Source organism: Amblyomma maculatum, unplaced genomic scaffold, assembly GCF_055883805.1.
Source record: "Amblyomma maculatum isolate TAMU_Amacu unplaced genomic scaffold, ASM5588380v1 scaffold_18, whole genome shotgun sequence".
NCBI lineage: Eukaryota > Metazoa > Arthropoda > Arachnida > Ixodida > Ixodidae > Amblyomma > Amblyomma maculatum.
The window spans coordinates 9,513,170-9,526,492 of NW_028146743.1; the positions used below are offsets into that span (position 1 = coordinate 9,513,170).

The window sequence follows — 13,323 nt, forward strand, 5'->3', positions numbered from 1 at the left end:
TCGTCACCTGGGACGTCGTTTCTGGCCCTAAAAGCAGTTTCGGTTTCGACTTCCTGTTTTTTCTTTTTAAAAATACTTCTAATTGGAATTTCAAAAAACGGTTTTTTGTGTTCGAGTTTGGACGTGCCGAGGAATGTAATTCAACCAAAAACACAAAATGATGGAAAAACCACCGGTGTTGACCTTTAAAAACAAGCGTGACAGATACTGCGCCTTTCCCTCCCTGTGAATAAATTATATTAAGGGCCCTGCCGTAGTTTTGCATTGGTTAGGGCGCTCAATTACTCCAAGGAAGCGGGAGTGAATCCCGGTCATGGCGGCTGCTTTTCAATGCAGGAGAAATGCTAGGCGCCGCTATGCTGTGCGATGTCGGTGCATGTTAAAGAACCCCAGGTGGTCAAATTACTAGAGCCCTCGACTACGTCGTCTGCAATAGCGTGAGTCGCTTTCAGACCAAGTTACACCTGGTAAATCACCCCAAATCAAGCTTGTCGTTCCAAGGCATTTCTCTAGACCTGGTTGCAGAAGACGACGTGTTCGAGAAGACGATGTGATAGAGTTCTCACCTCAAAGCACTCACGTTGCCTGACCTCCACCTTCTAAAGCAGTGATTGTCCAGGTTGAGGCGAAAGCCGCCACCTGGTCTGAGCAGTTCCTTGGAAGCAGGGTTCAGACTATACTCGGCAACTCGCTTCATAGTAAGCGTATTTCCTGCAGAAGGAAGACGTTTCCATCACATCCCTTGATCGTTCGAAATTTCAACCTCCTTATCTGTTATCTGCCGTATACGTATTGAGGTTTCGGTCGAGGGCGTTTCTACTATGCGTCTTATCGACGCCAGCACCGCGAGTTCGATTATACACACGACATTTTGTTGCTGTTTAACAGCTGTTAAAAAGAAAATCAAGACGCCACTTGCAGGACTCCCGCGGCGCATGCACCAGCGCTCAGTCAATCAAGCCTTTAGCAGCGCGCGTCCCTCGAGCTGGAATGCTGAACTTGCTTCATACAAGAGTGCTCTTCGCGTTGCCAACTTGCTCCCACGCTGTTATATTGGGCTGGGGTTTCGTGTCGCGTTACGCCTCTAAAATGATTGTGCCCGCTCTTAAGCGTCACCACCGCTAATGTAACAAGGTCGCAGCACGACGTTCTGCCCAGCACCGAAAGGCAAAGACAGCGGATAAGCGATAGAATTTCAGGAAATGAGACTTAGGCAGAGGTGTGGATAAAGTGGCGTGTTAACATCACGTGGCTTGACTCGGAGCTGCTGCCGCGGCCTCATTTGCTGGAACTTCTGTTTAGATGACTCTTGCCTGCACTTTTTCACATTTCTTGTTTAGTTGTCTTTAGCATAGAAAATATCGAAATTGAAGATTCGGCCTTAGCAAACCTCTTAAAAAGCAAAACTGTGAAAAAAATACCAAGCCCTGCCCAAAAACTGAAAGTGGGTGCGTCTGTATGGGTAGAGGAGTGAGACCTTCGTAGTTAATTTTCTTTTTTTTAGCGTGGTCGATTTCAGTTTGCGGTGACCGAAGGCATACAATTTCAAGATGTTGCGGTACGGCGCAGTCACCTTGGGCCAACTTGCTAGCGTGTACGGTAAGGCAGGAATATGTCGGAAGGCCGTCAAGCCCGCGATCGCACCCATGGTTTCACAACACCAACGGCAGAGTTACTCGGACCACAAGATGCCTGAACAGCTGCAGTACGTGGAGGACGCAGAGGATCTGTCGTTCTTCCACATGGTAGAGTACATCTACCACCGGGGTTGGCAAGTTGTTGAGGACAAACTCGTGGAGGAGTTCAAAGGAAAGCTGAGCCTGGAGGAGAAACGTAAGAAGGTTCGCGGATACCTCGCCCTTCTCGGATCTTGCCATGCGGTGCTCGAGGTGTCCTTTCCTCTGAAGAGGGACAATGGGGAATACGTGATGATCAACAGGTGGCGGGTACAGCACAGCCACCATCGGACGCCCTGCAAAGGAGGTATCCGATACAGCTTAGATGTGAGCTTGGATGAAGCCAAAGCTCTCCTCATGACTTTCAAGTGCGCTGTTGTAGACGTCCCCTTTGGTGGTGCAAAAGCAGGACTGAAGATCAACCCCAGGGAATTCAGCGAATTTGAGCTTGAAAAAATTACTCGAAATTTTGCTTTGCAGCTTGCAAAGAAGGGCTTTTTGGGTCCTGGAGTTGATGTGCCAGCACCTGACATGGGAACCGGTGAAAGGGAAATGAGCTGGATAGCTGACACCTACTCCCAAACCATTGGGCATTCTGACTTGAACTCGCATGCGTGCATAACTGGCAAACCTATCAAAATACCTCAATGGCGGCGATCCGCAGCTGTGACGTAGGCTGCCGAAGTGCGCTGCCCTTGTCAACACCTCAGTGATGGCGGTCGGGGTCGTTCTTGATTTCGCACGCGGAGACGTTTTCTCCGTTTGTTTCGTGACTGAGGGTGTACGCAGTGCATATAGTTGAGCAAATGTACCAGCGTTGCTCTATGCGTTATCCGGAAATCGATTGCGGGTGACTTTTTACATGACATAATAAGACACCGCAAAGCTTTACGGCAATACTAAGTAATTTTCTTTATTTACGCAGATGTGTGAATGCAAGAGAGGATAAAGGGAGTGTGAAAGAAGAAAACCTTACTCGCTAGAGTGTTGCATCGATAGCTCATGTAGCTGGAGATGAGCTTTTTGAATCAACACAAATGGTATGGTCCCTCACAGAAAAGCATCTCTTTGATAAAACTATACCAAACCAACACCTGCACGGCAATCCCTCTTAAGAAAATTCCAGTGAGATAAGAAATTTGCAGAATTCGAAAAATCGAGGGGTAGGAGTTTCGCCAGTACCTTGTGACATATCGCTTTATTCATTATAGCTTTTGAAAGTTGTTAAACCTACCTCCCACCTCCCTCCCTCCCCCCCCCCCCCAAAAAAAAAAAAATCGGGGATATTTATTCTATGGCCAGTTAAAGGTGATCCATAAATTCGTCGGGTTAGGAATACGATTTATCATTGCGTGATTTGTCGATGAAGGAGAATGTCAGATTCCTTATTGTTTTTGTTTTTTCACCGGCAAGAGCAACACTGCTCGAATGTGTAGTCTCTAATAATTAAGACGTTTCCTATTTTATACGCACCCACGGGGTATTTTTCTTACATTTAGGTATCATATAGCACGTGTATAACAATATTGTGTATGTTTTTGTTATAGTTAACACTTCATTGATTTCGATGGACCTTCCTAAGTTTTTTTTAAATATAGCTTCTGGGTCATAGTTTACTATCGAAAGTCTTGAAATTCTGCTTTCATGACATGGCGACTGCAAGCATAGCCCGTAGAAATACGGGATTACAAACTGCATGTCTTTAATTTAGAACCACTTAGAAAATATTTCTTGTTACCATAACTGTGTTCACCTTTGAAAGGGAGGATATGTCTTTTACAAGACAGATGTGTGTTAAAATCAATCTCTCCACGGCTGTGCAATACGCCTCAACTTTAAAAGTCATGTGTAACTTTTAAGCTCGCGATGTTCGTGCGTACACTTATCTTTATCTTCAGCGGTGTAAAATTAAGTGTGAAAAGTATGTACACTTTATTGCCTAGTAAAAATGTTTAACTCCACAAATTTGTAATGAATTCTTCGTTAGCTAAAGAAATGTCGTGTCTTTAATACCAATAAACTTCGCTTGCTTAATTTCGAGAAGCGCAGCGCATATTTACGGGTGGTTATTTATTTTCGCGCTTTCGGGTTTTTAACCCTTTTCTTAGAGATTGCTGTGTCTAAAATTTCGCATGTCCGCTTATTTGACCAAACTTACATCTTGCGACGGTATTTTTCTCACACTTTTGCTTTTTAAGAGGTTTGATGAAATGCTAAGGCCGAATCTTCAATTTCGATATTTTCTATGCTAAAGACAACTAAACAAGAAATGTGAAAAAGTGCAGACAAGAGTCATCTAAACAGAAAATGTGAAAAACGCACAGCATTCATTCAATGTTGCTTGGATTATCGAGGCAGTCAGAGAGGAAGCAAGAGTTCAAGGCTCAATGCATGATGCATGGGGCACAGCGGAGGAACTTTGCACATTGTAGAGGTCTCCATATGGTCGAATGATAAAACTCCACAAGAGATGGCTCAAGTGAAGGAAAACAGCTGTAAAATTTTAGTAACGGATCAGTATATAGCACGCAGTGTGTTCACTGTTAATGCTATTTTTTCAGGCCACAAAGAGTAATTTATTTCTTTTCAGAGTGATTCGTTTCTGATTAAACTACTGTCGGGAGCTTTGTCTCTCAACCCCTTTAAATTTCATCATCGATGAACACGCCGCCGGCTCTTACCTATTAAAAAGCTTGCAGTCCTCTAATCTCAAGAATTATTTTTAGATTGAAATAGACAGCTCAGTTATACCCATGCAGACATGTGTGTTATTACATTTCTTTTATGGAGGCCTGTTTTTGCAGAGGTAACATCTCCGTTCTCATACTTTACACATAACCTATCCTAGGCCGGAATTTTTAAAACGCAGTGGGACGCCAAAGCATCCTTGTAATTAATTTCTTCATGATCAAATATTTCTTATTGTGTCATTTTACGCACATTTAAAATTTGAATTTTAACTGGCCCTCAGCACTCTACAAAAACCGCATTTCCGCTTGTTAATACTTGTTAATTTCACTAGAAAACAGATTCAATATATGTGTTCTTTACTTTGCTCTCGAATGTATTGCCCCAATGGATGCAAAGGATCTTATTTGCAATTCATTATTCTTTATTCGGTATTCAAGTAGCACGGTTTGAAGAAATGTGTATCATTAGAAAGGTTAGGTTTTGGAAAAGAAAACATATTCAACTCTTATATGGCCTGTGCTAGAAATTTCATACCACAATTATTCGTTTCAATCAAGTATTGTAGCATTTTAAATATGCCAGTTCTTCATAATGTTTTTGTTTTTTTCTTTGTTAACTGTAATTTTGTAAGTCTAAATCTGAAATATCACTTTCAAATGCTGCGGTTCTCGGCTAGACGAGAGTTATTCATATTACAACTCAGTCTCTATTTATTGTGCACCTTTAATGCCTAGAAGCAACCTTGCCTCTCTCTTCTGTGCAAGACGAGAAAAGCATAGAGAAAGTCAATATGTGGCCCACACTAAAGAGCCTGGTAAATTGCGTTAGTAATGGCCGCACGGCTAGGCTTGCGTGTTCGTTTGTGGCGTAGGTTGTGTGGTTCGATAATTTGGCTATAGAGTAACACATGGCACACAGTGGTTACGACTGTTCTTCCGGCGATTATTCAGCGCGCTGTCTTCGTTTGGTGGAGTTGCGGCGTTCCTGAGGAGTCATGTGTTCATCAGTAGCCGACGAGGTGGAAGCACTCGGAGAGCTAGAACGTAGTCGCCGAGTTTCCTCTTGTGCACGACGCTTAGCACGACGTTCTTCCACTGTCTCTTGTGCACGTTGTCGCTTCCTTGCCGCAGCTTGTCGCTAACACCTCTCGTTAGCAGCCGGCATAGCAAAGCAAACACGGTGAGGCCGAAGCAGTGGCGAACCATCTGCCGCTACTTCGGCCTCACCGTGCCGAAGCAGCATGCCTTACCGTGCCATCGGCACCGTGCCGACGATTCCGCCATCTGGCTGAGCCAGGCTGAAGTGGTTGCTGTTCAAGGTCAAACACGGCGTCCGCCGGGGACACGGGACGGCTCGAAACCTGGCGCAGTATTGAATAAAAAACACACGCATTCTATTCCGCCATAAGAATAAGGTAACACCAGAGGTAACGGACGCTTTCCACATTTATAACCATGGTCCTACACACATCTGTAGACCTTCGATCAAACTGTCGGAACGGAAATTCGGAAGTATTTCGTCCTACTGGTCGTTTAGATAACATATTTGTAGCGATGGAGGGTGGGGGGGAATTTCATTCGATGCATATGTATAAAGTTTTCGCCACGGTTTCTCTGTTTGTCACCTTCGTATTTCGTCCAATCTTGTGCGCTGGGAGCGGAATGAATACGTATTTATTCGCTCATATTCCCGATTTAAAATCTCTTTGCGCTCACTTGATTTGATCTACGCAAGTTTTCCCAACAGGCATAATTGATGCTAAATGAAGCAAAGAAAATATACTCAATATTTTTACGCTTCGAGGTGTTGATTTTCTAAACTTTTGGCGGAAAGATTGCTCTCTGGCAACCTTTGAATGGAGAGCCAACGAGTCACGGATGCTCTCTTTCGGACTGCAAGTATTTTTTTTCCTACTCATACCATAGTCTTTAAGGATATATTTTCGGTTTGGATTGGTTGTATCCTTGGATTGAGGTATTGCTTCCGTGTTTTGCTGCTTTGCATCATCTTTCCAATTTTGTTTCATCTAGCGATTTATACTTTTATTCTGCCAGTGAACGCAACTCAACTAATCTGCTTGTTTGACAGCAGTACTTTTTCTTTATCATCGATGACATTTTCTTTGTTACGTGCTCTGGCCGCAATTATTTTTTGCTTAGTATACCACAACTCATAATTTTTTACTAAGATAAATTGATCTGTTTTTTATCGCAAAAAGTATGTTGTCCCAATATCTTTTATAACTGCGGCGCCGAACTCATATTCTTCGAGGATATCTCGCTTGGCTCCAATGTCTCTCCTGAAGTGACGGTCAGTTGGAAAAATATACCATTGTATAACTTTCATGAAAGTTTAGCACAGCGACTGTACAATGCTTGAAACATATGGCAAATGCTTCAAATTCTATAGATATGCTCCTTGATATTAGTCAGAGAGCGGTGACAAAGTCGCCGCATGCTATCCTTCTGTTACTTCAGCGACAAGAGGCTTTCGCGTCAATATCGGCAAAACGATTACAGCGGGTCTAGGACAGGACAAATTTGAGACTAAAACTGTCGTTACTGATTGGAAGAAGTGGAGAGGGCGCTGGGCAGAGACGTTTTATTGGAGTCGTTCTTAGCGAAGCGACCTCCATGCGCAAACGCGACTGATTTTCTCATCGAGAAAGTGTTCCACGCCGCACAGTGTGAATAAGGATGCAGAGCAGTCACGGTGGTGTCGGTGGAAAACCACAATGAGGAGGCAGCTCAGGTGATAGCGCGTATAGTCCTCGAATACGCGATGAGGCTCGCAGTATCTGGAGCAGGGAGCATCACGCTGGCAGCCGTAAATCTGAGTTTGAAATACGTGCAGGGAAGATACAGCTGGCCAGCTCTCCCATAGTTGAAGCAGAGTGGACGGTGTGCGGCACTCCACCATGTATAGGCATTGAGACGCGCATTACGGACGTAGATCGCAGGTAGATGGAGGTTTCGGGAAAGGTTCCGTAGTGCGGAATGACAGGCCGGCCGATGTTAACGGCGAGCGAGGATCGACAAAAGCGTCCGTCACGACGGGCTTAGATGGGGAATGCACGATGCAGCAAGCATATAGAAGTGCATGATGAGCTTCTCCGAGGACGGGCTTTACGGTGATGAAAAGCATGCTAGCATCGCGCGACATCATGATCAGATGGTCGTAACAAGCAATTTCTTAAATGATCGCGGAGACTTGCATGGCATCGACGATGTCGGCAAGATGAAGGCCAGCCGAATGAGTGGGGTTTCTATAGTTGAACGTCCAAACGAGGAGGACTCCGAAAATTTCGACCCCATGTGGTTATTTTAAGCTCACTGACATCGCACAGAACACTAGCGCCTTACTTTTCGCCTCCATTGAAAATTGGCCGCCGACGCCGGGATGATATCCCGCATCCTTGGCACAGTACTCGAGCACCGTAACCACTGCGCCACCCCGGCGGGGCATGGTTTAGCATATCGCTGAAGCTCCTGCCAAGTAAGAAAAAACACATCCATTGGTTTTTTAAGCGTGTCAACACTGCTGATAGATATCCCCAATGCATGACTTTAGCGTCAGAGTACAAGCAGACCCTAAAGAACGCCAAAGATAATTTTTTTATAATGACACACTGCATAACTTACTTGCTTTTTATCCCCAGAGCTAATACAACGTTTTTATTATGGGCAAACAAAAAACAAACCTTGAACATAACACTCAAAATAGCTTTATGGTTCGAATTCACGAGTGCTGTGAAGATTTAAATTCCGCATTTTTCTCATCGTTCACTAACATTTCGGTGTCTAACCTGCCCAGCATAATCGGTTCAGAATTCCCTCCGATGCAGCCAAAAACTGTTGCAGATTGAGGATTTGCAAACCTTATTCAGAAAGGAAAGCTTTCCTCAGCTCCTGGAGAGGACGGTATTATTTAAGAACTTTTGAGGGGTACATTCTGTCGCCATCTGCCCTAACCCTTTTTTCTAAAAGAAAGGAAACCCGAAAATATCTTCGTGGGCTTCCCTTGCTGTTTCGCTTAGTCCTGTTGCTCCAAATTTTTTACGACACCTGTCCCTGCCCGCCGTCTCCATTTTCCGAGGGCAAAAGAAATCCGTGACATTGTGCTGTAGATAAATGGGCTAGTTCTGCCTCAACTCACGGAATCCCATTACCATTGCCACCTTTTACCAGTGCCGCCTGGCGACTACAGGGTCTGGGTCCCGAATTCGGCCTCTTGTCGCACGCCTGAGGATGTTCCAAGCCACAAATAAACAAGGGACGACCAACCGTCACCTAACACCTCACACTCCTTCCTTGTGCGGGCTTTTCTGTTGTACGGTGACGGCACTGGAGATCTCGATGGCTGGTTAGAGCTTTGGTTAGAGCATTGCAAAAGCCTGACATGCCACAACTTTCCGCTGCGGACCATTGCTTACAGAATGTATATTTTCATTTCATTTGATCACTCTCAAGGCGGGTTAGGCGTTACAGAGAGGAGTGGGGGAGGGCGAATAAACATAACTTACGTGTACAAAAGTATTACCGAAGTATTACAGAAAGTGATTACAGAAGATGACGACAAACAGCATCATTGGATTTCTGAGGATCTTGTATGAAGACCACGGAGAAGGGCAGGTGGTTCCATTCTAATAAAGTTTTGGGCATGTAATAATTTAGATACTGATTGGTCCGGCATTGTGGAACGAAAACTTTTAAATGATCAAGTCGGCGCATCGAAAAGAACACTGGGAACAAAAACCGGGATTGGTTAAGGCCACTGTAAGTGTAATATATTTTATGTAAGGCACTAAGACGTGGAATGCGACGTCGAATGGAAAGAAATGGAAGATTAGGAGCACTTTCCTTTGTGAAACACTGACATACAGGGAGTAATTAGACAACATAAATCCAGCAGTGGCGGTTTTGAGCGGATTCAAGAAAATCAATCAGCTTGTTTGTCTAAGTAGAAAATCGTGATCGTGCAACTACCGCGTGACAATGAATTCACCAGGTGCATGCAATATATTTTTTCGTCGCTTTATGCCCGTGAAAAGATTTGTTTGCCATATCTCTGCAAAATCTACACATTTCGGTCTGGTAGCTATATTGGCTGAAAAGCAAGGCTTGAAATTCTGTTCACAATTTTCCAAACTCTAGTGTATAAAAAAGCCTAGAGCTTACACTCAGAAAGAAGTCCCCTTATAAGCGAAATTTATTTGTGTGAAAGCAATAAACCGGGCGGAGCAATAAAATCGTCTAACGCTTCCTGTCCGAGATGCATATGGCAATAACCAACAAATAGTAAACCAGAATGCAAGAACCGTCGGAAAGCAGTGAATTCGAACCCAAAGATTCCTAGTGGGAGTGATACGAAACCTCGTACCTATCATCCGCTGCTGATCGCACCCGCATTTAAAACTGCCCCTCTAACACGCTCTGCATTGCATTATCAACTTATAAACACAAAGCAGAACTATAAATCGACAAGGCTAAACTCATGATCTTGCCCGTTTGGTCAGATTAATTAAAATGTTAAAACCCAGCCACATTTCGAATTCGCTTATTCTGAAAGTTTTAACGCAACAGCGTTAAAGATCCCGTTTCTCGGAAAATCAAGCGCCGGCGTTGTAAGACAAAACTCAAGAGCTTGGCACTGGCAGGTGGCACCTGGCATGACAGGGCGGAGACTCTTCGACGGTTTGTGCGATTTAACGATACAGCATGAAGAGAGAAATTGCAAGGAAGTTCCAACATTTCTTGCTCAGTTGAGGTGGGAAGGTAGAATTACAATAAACCTTCCAGGGCTGTTGGAGGTCGAGAAATGCACGCTACACGTAGTCTGCGTAGGCACGTTCATATGGCTTGGTTATCTATTGACAGATACTACGACCTTCCTGCGCGAGTATGCAAAAGGGTCGGCCTCCATTAACAGCTCAGCCGGCTGCATGACAATAGGTTCCACTGCGTCATAGTCGACGAAATCAAATGATTTACCATAATTGATTTTTTCTGGTACCCTTTAATTTCACAGCTACGACCATTTGTTCCTGGTTGCTTGTTACATGTCGCACTGTATGCTAAAGTAAAAATAGAAATAGCATTGGGCTTCTGTGCACGCTACTTTAGGCGAAAGGAACTACCTCCGTCGGTCACTGCATGTGTTGTTTTATACTATACTATAGTATATGCCTAGAGGTAAACACCTTGAAACTGCTCTTGAGGTATGGCGAACTCAGTGTGTAGGGATGCGGCACAACTCATACCATTCGCAAAAGGTTTCTGAAGACAGAGGCCGCAGCTATAATGGCCGTTCACTGGTTTCCATTTAGAATCGGGTTTTTCAAGTTTATGTTAATTATGTTACCTGGCTAAGTTAAACAGTCATATTCTAAACAGTATGCACGTGCGCAAAAAAAATACAGCAGTATTCTAGAAATTTTCCAGTGGCCATCATTCGATTCAAAAGATAATTTTAACAAACAGAAAATTTAAAGCCTAAAATGGAATAGTGATTTATGGGCTAAGGTGGGACAGCAATACAATCGAACGCTGTCCGTCTTATGTCAACTGCACCATAATTGAGATGTCAGATACTTTAATTGAAAAACTGTATGCTAAAATAGGAGGAAAAGACATGCACGATGTATCGCAGCTTCAATGCGAACAAGTGAATGAATATCGCTGAGGATGACATATTGATGTAATTTCAATTGCTCTAGTAGAAAGACTTTTGACCTCTTTCCACGGCTCAAAACAGCAACAGCAGAAGCCCTGCATGTCAGGCTAAGTCACCGCTAAAGTTTGGCTGCTAATATTTCTGCAACTGAAGAAACATCTCTTTCTGCCATGTAGAAGGACACAAAATATCCATAAAATTTGATGGGCATGTCTCTTCCATGCTACCCCATAATATCAGGAGTGTTCAAAGGACTCTCACATAGAAAGCGACAAACGTTTCGGTGGCGTAATATGTCGACCAAGAAATTAGGCAGTGGTTTAGCTAGGCTACCACTCATATAGATGACAATGTAGAACCTGAAGAGCTAAAGCCAAGTTTCGCTTTGCTTAGCTTTCCTTTGCACGTCGCATGATGCTTAGCATCATGATATAAATAGGGTGAAACGTGTCTTATTAAAATCTTTAGTCTAACTTTGTAAAATGTGAAGCCGATGAAGACGACGACATTAGGAGCGCAAAGCAAAATACTGGCAACTTTGCACGTAAAGTAGCCCGCTAAAGACGTGGAACAGCCGCCTAATTCAGTTATCTGCCATAATGTGATGCTAACAGTTCACAGGTATTTCTTAAACCTGTGTTGCATCTTTGATGCTTAAGGGGGCTCTCCTGAAGTGTGTCCAGTGAGGCACTGAAGCAATGAATCCCCTACAACATTCTTTGGCGCGCGATCTTGCGTTCCGGGCTTGAGCGTCTATATAATTCATCAACGTCCGTCTCTCGCCTCCAGGCTTGTCTACAATTGTTTCTGGGAACAGTCACTTAATGAAACGTAACACTGCGTAATAAGAAAGGAAGATTTTGTTGTGTTCCTTATCGGTTCGCGCAAATATTCTCGTATATTCGCCCAAGCGGTAAACGAATGTTCGCACTGGCGAAAGCGTTGTGTGTACTCCAAAGAGACGTTTCATAAGTAGGGTATACTGCTGGGCTAGTTGGTGGTGGTTATCAAACATTATGGTGTCGCAGCGCTGGCAACAAGTTTGGTCTGTGTGCGGCGGACATTTGGATGGTACGCGGAAAGAAACTGTATTTAAATACACTAGTGCGTGCAAAGAAAGGTGACAGATTACGATTATGGTAAATTCTTGTTGACGACGTTATGGTATTCGTGATGTCTGTCGTTATAAAGTCTGTAGTGCGAATAAACAACGCAGTGCAAAAATTTTAACGATTGCAGTTTCCGGCGGTTAGTGAGGGAAGTTAGTAAATCATTCGAGGACAGAAGAGGGTGAAGACTCACGGCGAAATTGATTACATATGAAGCGAGATGATTTCGTTTGGATTGCCTCAATTTTTTAATGTCTGTTCGCTCGTCAAGATTCCACACAAAACAACCATAGTCAAGGATAGGACGGATTAGGGATTTATAGAATTATAATCTGGTTTCCTTTGTAGCCTGGATTAATGTTCGTCTTACATATCCTAAATTTTAGGGCTCTATCACAGATAAAATCAATGTCTGGACCATGATAAATTAGGGGCAAAAATAATTCCTAGATACTTATACTCGGACACCCTTGGAAGGGGCATATTATGAAAAAAATAGTCGAAAATCGATGAGGAGGAACTATTACCAAAAGACATGACGACAGTTGTGCTGAAATTAATGTTCTCACAGCTCTCTCACCCCCTGCAGAAGCTCGAAAATTATTCGCTAATTCGGCAGTTCTTATCAGAAGAGTGAATAAAGTCGTACAAAACACAATGATCAGCACATATTCGAATGTTCGAGGTTATGGTAAAAGGTAGTTCATTAACACACAATAGGAATACTAAGTGTCCTAAGACTGAGCCCTGTGGCACACCAGATGTCAGAGGGGTGACAAACAATTGCGCTGAAGTGCAGTTAACAAACTGTAAATGCTCAGACAGGAAATGAGAGATCAAAATAAGGTAAAAATCCTTCAATATAAGATTTATTTTGAACACTAGTTTGGAATGAAGCAGTTCAGAACCAGTGTCAGAAGAACTCACCTTGCTCATAATGTAAGCGTTCGGGGTAAGAAGAGCTCCCCTTGATCATTATGTAAGCCCAGTCGCGAGATGTTTCTAAACATTCTTTAAGAATACTGCCTTGACCTTTCAAACTTCGAGCTGAGGAGATAGTCAAAGGGGATGGAGCACGTGATGAATCACGTGAGCGACGTGACTTCACAACATCGCGCGATGGAAACAGCCATGACGCAAATCGATGGGTGTAAGATCGAGGAGCAACTGCATCT

General features: G+C 43.6%; 1 pseudogene; it reads left to right on the forward strand.

Moving 5' to 3' along the window:
- Window positions 1-1,550: 1,550 nt before the first annotated feature.
- LOC146171858 (glutamate dehydrogenase, mitochondrial pseudogene) lies at window positions 1,551-2,351 on the forward strand (annotated as a pseudogene).
- The last annotated feature ends 10,972 nt before the right edge of the window (window positions 2,352-13,323 follow it).